At 37.8% G+C, this 7,047-nt stretch overlaps 1 long non-coding RNA gene across 1 annotated transcript; it reads right to left on the bottom strand.

The window, feature by feature from the left end:
* Nucleotides 1–2,718: 2,718 nt before the first annotated feature.
* LOC144527521 (uncharacterized) lies at nt 2,719–7,047 on the bottom strand. The gene is made up of 3 exons (XR_013502827.1): nt 6,951–7,047; nt 6,508–6,554; nt 2,719–2,841 (listed from the first exon to the last, which is right to left on the bottom strand). It is a non-coding gene; the product is annotated as an uncharacterized LOC144527521 (long non-coding RNA).

The following is a 7,047-nucleotide window of genomic DNA, read 5'->3' as shown; positions in this document are numbered from 1 at the left end:
CAGAAAGTGGGAGTAGAAGAAAAAAAACATAATAAATCCAAGATGTAATTTAAAAACATGCCAGTGGGAGGAAAAAGATATGAGTCAACCAGAAAAAAGCCCGTAAGTGTATGTGTAATATGTTGATAACTGCAGAGGAAAAATGTTACTTTCACACCAGGATGTGTAAAGCTGATATGAAAAAAAAAAAAAAAAAGAATGGATCTAGTGAAAACAACAAAACCCAAGTCAGGGGTGCACTATGTAAAGATAAGCAGTCAACACATGACAGAAAATGTTCAGTGAATTGAACATTTCCAAATAACTTTGTGTTGGTCTTATTAGTATTAGTATAATGAAAGTAAGCACACACACCCTGTAAGTACTACATAATGTGTCATATACACCTGATGCTGTCCTCATAACTGAACAAACATGCACACGCACACATGCATGTACTGACACTCAACACATGCAAATGCCCGTACTCAAAGAAATGCCAAAATATCTGTCATCTGCTGTGAGCTAATAGGGAGAGTCTGCAGATCGAAGGAGACTGCACTGCTGATTTCTCCTTCCTTCTTCTGCCTACTGGGGAATAATCACAGCTTACCATCTAACATATTGTCAATAAGACAGAACAGGAGCTCCCCCTATACCACAGCAGACAGATTGCATACTGCAGAAAGCACTGGAGCGTGAACAGAATCAGTTTTTAGCATCCCCCTTCCCTTTCTCCCTCCTAAATGCAATCCCCTGTACTCATAGAGACAGGTACAGACAATGCAATATGTTATACCAGGGTTGCCATGTCAAAAGGTATAGACATATTTACATTGGACGCAAATCAAAAGGAAAAGCAGACATATTTCCCTGCACCTGTAGCATTTGCAGGAATATATGACTAAAACACCTAATGTAAATGTAATATTGTATTAGTTATTTTGATATAAGGCCAAACATATTTAAATATGTACACACATTGTAGACTCCGACGTGATGGGTTATCAACAGCTCTGTAGTACAACCACCAGGGTGCTGAGTGAAAGTGGGGGGCATAACCAGGAAGTATGGTTCACGGACTTTCTTCTGCACAATAATTGGAGTCTAAAGCAAGACCACATAGGGAGGTATATGTGGAGTAGAGGTTTGTGCTTTTGAGCCAGATTTCGGTTTTGATGTACACACAAACCACCTGCATATATTACTGTCAATCAAGTAAGGCCATGTATTACACACTTTAACATTGTACAAGGCTCACTGTCTCCTCATGTAAGACTGAAGAGTTCTTATCAACACCTGGCTGTTATCGCTGACTGTGTCTTTGGGGAAATGGATGGGGAGACACATACAGGCTTTCATCACTGCCACTACAATGCATTACGGGAGCTATCAGAGCAAAACAAAGGATATTAAAAGTATGAGAGGCAATGTCTGGGGCACCTGTCAGGGCTCATAGTGACAAGTCATAGTCGGCTGAGTCGGCATTGTGGAGGAGAAAAACTAGTCTAAGTAACATCCATGGCCTAACCACAAGAGACAGTGACCTTTGGCCCCAGAGGAGAAATGACCCTGATGTCATGTCAGATTAAAGAACTTAGACCACTAAACACGGCGTTAGCTGCATTTGCAAATAATGAAGAAAATAAACAGTATGTTTGGTGTGGTATAAACATGTAATAAAGAATTTAGGTGTTAAGAGGAAAGGAGGAAATATTGATGATGACCACCCAAATGAGATCAGCAAGTTGCCTACTGCAGATAACCATTGTTTTATCTCACCTTGATAAACCCCCGCAGACCCACTTGAAGACAGATTAGGGGTTTAATAGGGAATTATCTGACAACACTCAACTTTAATGCTATTCATACCTCCACACTGTTCCCATAAAAACTTCAAAAATAAATACCTTCCCTTTTTTGGCCAGGAAAGTCAGTTAAGGGCAACATAATTGATAAGTATAATAAGTTGATAGTACAGCCAAATAAACTAAATCCACCAGATTAAGTGATCCTTTAAGATATGAGTTTGGATTTGCTTGAATGTAATTTTAGCAATAGTTACTTGTACACAGCCGTAGCTTAATCCCTTTAGGGGTTTTCAAAACCACTAAAGGATTTTTAGAACCAGAAGCCAGAGAAAATAAAATAAAAAAACAGCGAACATAGAGAAAGCTGAAGACCTTGCAAATTGTGAAGCATTTTACCTATTTTCAAAGTAAATGTGTAATCCATTCTTCGTATATGTAATTCAGTATATGTATGCCATCCTATCCCATTCCACTACATTCTGATTAATCAGCAATATGGATGATTGAGCTTTTACTCTTTAAAGTTTTTTTTTTTTGGCTTGTTGGAACCTACGCAAGTACAGTAAAACAATTAGACAATAAACAATAGACTTGACTTTGAAATTTTCTTCTTTCAGTCAAAGTAAATATATGGAAGGAGAAATGCTAAAACATCAGAGATATACTCAGCAATTATTGTTCGTTTGGCAACATGCAACCATCTGAATACAAATAGCATTCACTACAAATTTGTATTAGCCACTAATAACTTTCAGCACCACAGCACATGGACAGCATCTGCTCCTGTATGAATCAATGGGCAGGGAAATAATTCAATTCCCTCTGAAGCCACCTATGTCAAAAACATGTGAACTCGCAATAGTGACATTACTAAAGATACTAACCAAGCCTCAATGAAAGAGTACAACTTTACAACTTACCCCTCCAGGTTATTCCTCCAGCATTATTGCTCCATTTTTCTCTGGTAAAGCCAAATCGCTGCCAGTGTGTGTTTTTGAGGCATGCAAGTGAACAGCAGAGACAGAAAGAAAAAAGAAGATACAATGCGGACCTGTAAAAGAATGAGAAAAAAATCAAACGAATGAGACTATGCCGAAGGAAAAGCCTAAATAATCCATCTGTGATCCAGGAGACGCTATCAGATGGGGTGCATACAAATCACAAAGCTACCTCTGCAGCAACCTAGGTCCAATATCCTCAGGGTCCTAAGGCTGCACTCAGACAATTTACTCTTACAGATTAAGCCAGACATCTCACACACTCAAGGACGTTAGAAAATGGTGAATTTCAACAATAAGATTAGCATTTAGATTTTATTTTCTCAGACTACTAAAAAACGAGAAAATGTTTTTCGTCATTTTCCAATATTCAGTCATTTTTCTGTCATTGGGGACATCATGGACTACATAATTAATATGTGGAAAGTTGAAGACTATTCTGAATGCTGTACTGGTAAACCAGTGTTCTGTAAATTCTGAGAAAATCTGGAATGTATTTTGAACATTTCTAGAGTGTCTGTCTTAAATATAGCAACACTTCTTCAACACTTTGTATTGCAAATTGAGCTGTTATGATTTGTCACAATTTGTAGTCCAGTACATATACATGGACTGAATATTTTTAATGGTTTTCCGGATGAAGCATCACAGCTCAAGCTAACTGCAGCAATAGGTAGAGAATCACAATGTGTGTTGTTGCAATACAGGGACACATCCCTGCGTCGTGGTTCACAATCTGCAGAAAAGCATCCCACAGAGTCTATGTTCACCTGCAGCAAAACCAGCCCCTGTCTCTTTCACTGAGTGAAATTTAAATGTTTTTTGCCCATTTCTTTTTGCTACCTGCTTATTCCTATTCAGGTATATACAGTGGGGGTGTTGGAGCTTTAGCATGCATAGGCACCAAGGCAGGAAAATACCCAACACCACTATGGAGATAGCCAAGACAAACGCATATAAACCAAAAGAAATTTTAGATTATTCAGTCCACCGGAACTCTGCCATTGTGTAAAGTCTCCCACTTTACACACCTCTGGGCATTTTTCATGACCAGATCACTTGTGCAAACGTCCGATGAAGAGTTGTTTACAAAAATTGATTTTCTTTTTTTAAATTATTTTATTATATTGGAAACAATGTCCACAATGACTGATGAATGCATCTTCTTCTGTGTAATGATGTGTGTAACAAAAGAAGAATTGATCCGCAACACTGTTCAGCAGCTATTTATTCAATTCAGTCTACCATCCAGCAGTGTGAGGGTCTCAGTGGATTGCACACATCAGCCAAATACGCAGGTGCTTTGGTTATAATGTTGTGTTGCATTCATGTCAGCCAAACAGCACAATTGTATGTTCATTGATGTTGTTATGAAAGAGCATTCAAAAGCCTGTCTGATAAATCCTCTTGTATTTATGGAAAGATTAGTTTATGTTCAGGTATATTCACCTCCACAGTCAAATGTTCATTCCTAATTGACAGTAAATCAGGGGACTCAATGCAACCCTCAGACCTGCACAGTATACCGTAGACCCAAACACATATCAGTGAGGTTAAGCTTTCACATTTAGCTGTTTACCTATAATTATTCTGTATAAAGTAAAGATGGGGAAATGTTTAGAGTCTAATGCTGCAATAGAGGGGCATCAGGGCATGTAACCCACAACGATTTTCTTTTCAACTGCACTCTTATCAACAGCGCTCTTATCCAGATCCTTCATCTAACCCAGAAGTGCGGTTTTGAATTAACCTCAAGTCAATATCATGGTCATCTATCACGATGACAGGAGCAGACTGGCGAGTGTGACATTGGAAAGATAATCATCTCAAGAGGAAATGTGGTCTACTCTAGCAAAAATGTTGCTCAGCAGATCAAGTCACTTGCGGTTTGAACCTGAGGTGAAATAGGCTACACAAAGACGGACAGTGTGTGACAGCCAATCATTAAAAAAAATATATATATATGTTTTGTCATTGGAGGATGCAGGATATCTCTAGAATGTTTTGTTGTGAAGCAAATTACGTCAATATCTTATCTCAATATCTTCAGTGTTTAAACAATAAAACATTATAGGTTGATAAAGCAAACTTAGAAGCAACATTATCTTTGTATCTGTATTTGTATATTTATCTATGCTCTTTGTCACCTTTGACATGTACTTTCTCAACCTCATCATCATCATGTAATTGTCATGATTACTGCTTGTAATCTAATAACTTGTTACACTATGCCCCGTGAATGATAGCTGTACATTAAAGCGTAATTCTCGCCAAAATGCAACCTAGGGTCTTTTTGTGAATATACCCGAGTCAAACTTTCGTTTAAAAGCATATTTAGGAAGGAAGTGTCACTTTTAAGATTTACCGTATCTTCGTTTTTCGGTCAAATGGCCTTTTGAATGGGAGTCCTAGGGGCACTTTTATGCTAGCCTCAAAATAGCTATTTTTAAAACACTAAGAAGGCTCGAACACAACATGAAACTTTGCTCGAAGTATCACCAGGGGCTCTACACATGAACTCCAGCATTGACAACATTGTGTACACAGAGTTTACTAAAAAGAAAGGTTTTGAGCAACTCACTGTAGCTGTTGTTCTTCCGGTCGCCGTCTATCGAGCCAGTCAAAAATAGTCGAGGGAGGAGAGTAAAGATGGAAAGCTCCTAAAGCTTAGTTCCATATAAATGCACGGATAATTTGTTGTTTTGTCGTTAGTGAAAAACAATATTGACCTTGTAGTTGAAAAAGGAGCCTCATATAAGAATGCCATTTCCTCCTATGGAGTCCGTTTATTCGCATTCTGAGATCGCCTATTTTTGACTGGGAAAACGGCGGATAGCGTAAACAACAACTGCTAATGTGAGTTGCTCAAAACCTTTCTTTTTAATAAACTCTGGGTACACAAACAATGTTGTCAATGCTCGAGTTCATGTGTAGAGCCCCTGGTCATACTTCAAGCAAAGTTTCATGTTGAGTCGAGCCTTCTTAGTGTTTTAAAAATAGCTATTTTGAGGCTAGCATAAAAGTCTTTAAAGTGACGCTTCCGTCCTAAATATGCTTTTAAACGAAAGTTTGACTCGGGTACATTCACAAAAAGACCCTAGGTTGCATTTTGGCGAGAGTTACGCTTTAACATCAAACTCTGGAAGTATAAAAAAAAAAGCATGTTGCTATCAATGTTATTCAGTGACTGTGTTTTCCCATTTCCCATCTAATTTATTAATTTAAAGCTAATAAATGAAGGAAAAACTCATTGCTGGTGCTAGTGAGTTTGCACAGAAAATGTTGGACAATCACAATGTAAGATGATTGCTATTTCAATCCTACAACATCTGTAAAGTCAGAGCATTTTACAGATGTTCAGTTTGGGCATTTTCAACAACTTAATTATACTATATACATAATATTATATACCTCTTTGCACTCATTCATCTGCAAAATCAACCCTTAATCATTTTTTTTTCCCACCATTCATCTCCTTTTAAGAACATAAATAGCATGATTAATAAAAGGCTCGATATATGCAGAGATCACCTTAACATATTACTTACATATTTATACAGATAAGAGATACAACTTTCAGGGTGAATTAGTTAATTGTATTGATTGTTTCCAGCTCGTTAATATGTGCTGAAATGTTTTAGTTAGTTGAGCAATCAACCTATAGAATCTCAAATCTATTTCAATTCTTACATGCAGTGAGATGACGAGTCTGCACTAACCTCCGTGAACGTGTTGGAAAAGGGCATTTCCCTGATGTATCTTCTCTCTGTTAGAAAAAGAAAAAAGAGAGAGATTTGGGTTGAAACCTGTTGACCCTTGGTTCTATTCTCTCTTTGCCCTTTTCCATGGTCTTGGTCTTCACATTTGTTTTGTTTTTAGCTGTATGATGAACCTGTCACATAGACTAATGGCCAGCCCGGAGGTCGACTGAGGTCCACATATGATATATTTACCTTGTTACATTACCAATTAATCATTACACTTTGACCATCCTATATGCTAATTAGGGAAACAAATGCCTTTCGATAAGACACACACACACACACACACACACACACACACACACACACACACACACACACACAGTTTAACTGTGATTTGCTCATATCAAAAAATGGTTAAATTACCATACATTTATATGGTAATATTTGAGTGTCATTACCTTTCTCCTCTTTGGTTGGGCTGACTGACACTTCAGCAGGCAGGGAGCCAAACAAAGCTATTTTTGTGGATGGACCATTATTCAGGAGCTGCATGGG

This window comes from Sander vitreus, chromosome 13 (assembly GCF_031162955.1).
Source record: "Sander vitreus isolate 19-12246 chromosome 13, sanVit1, whole genome shotgun sequence".
In the NCBI taxonomy this organism is placed as follows: Eukaryota; Metazoa; Chordata; class Actinopteri; order Perciformes; family Percidae; genus Sander; species Sander vitreus.
This window is presented reverse-complemented; position numbering and strand designations above follow the sequence as displayed.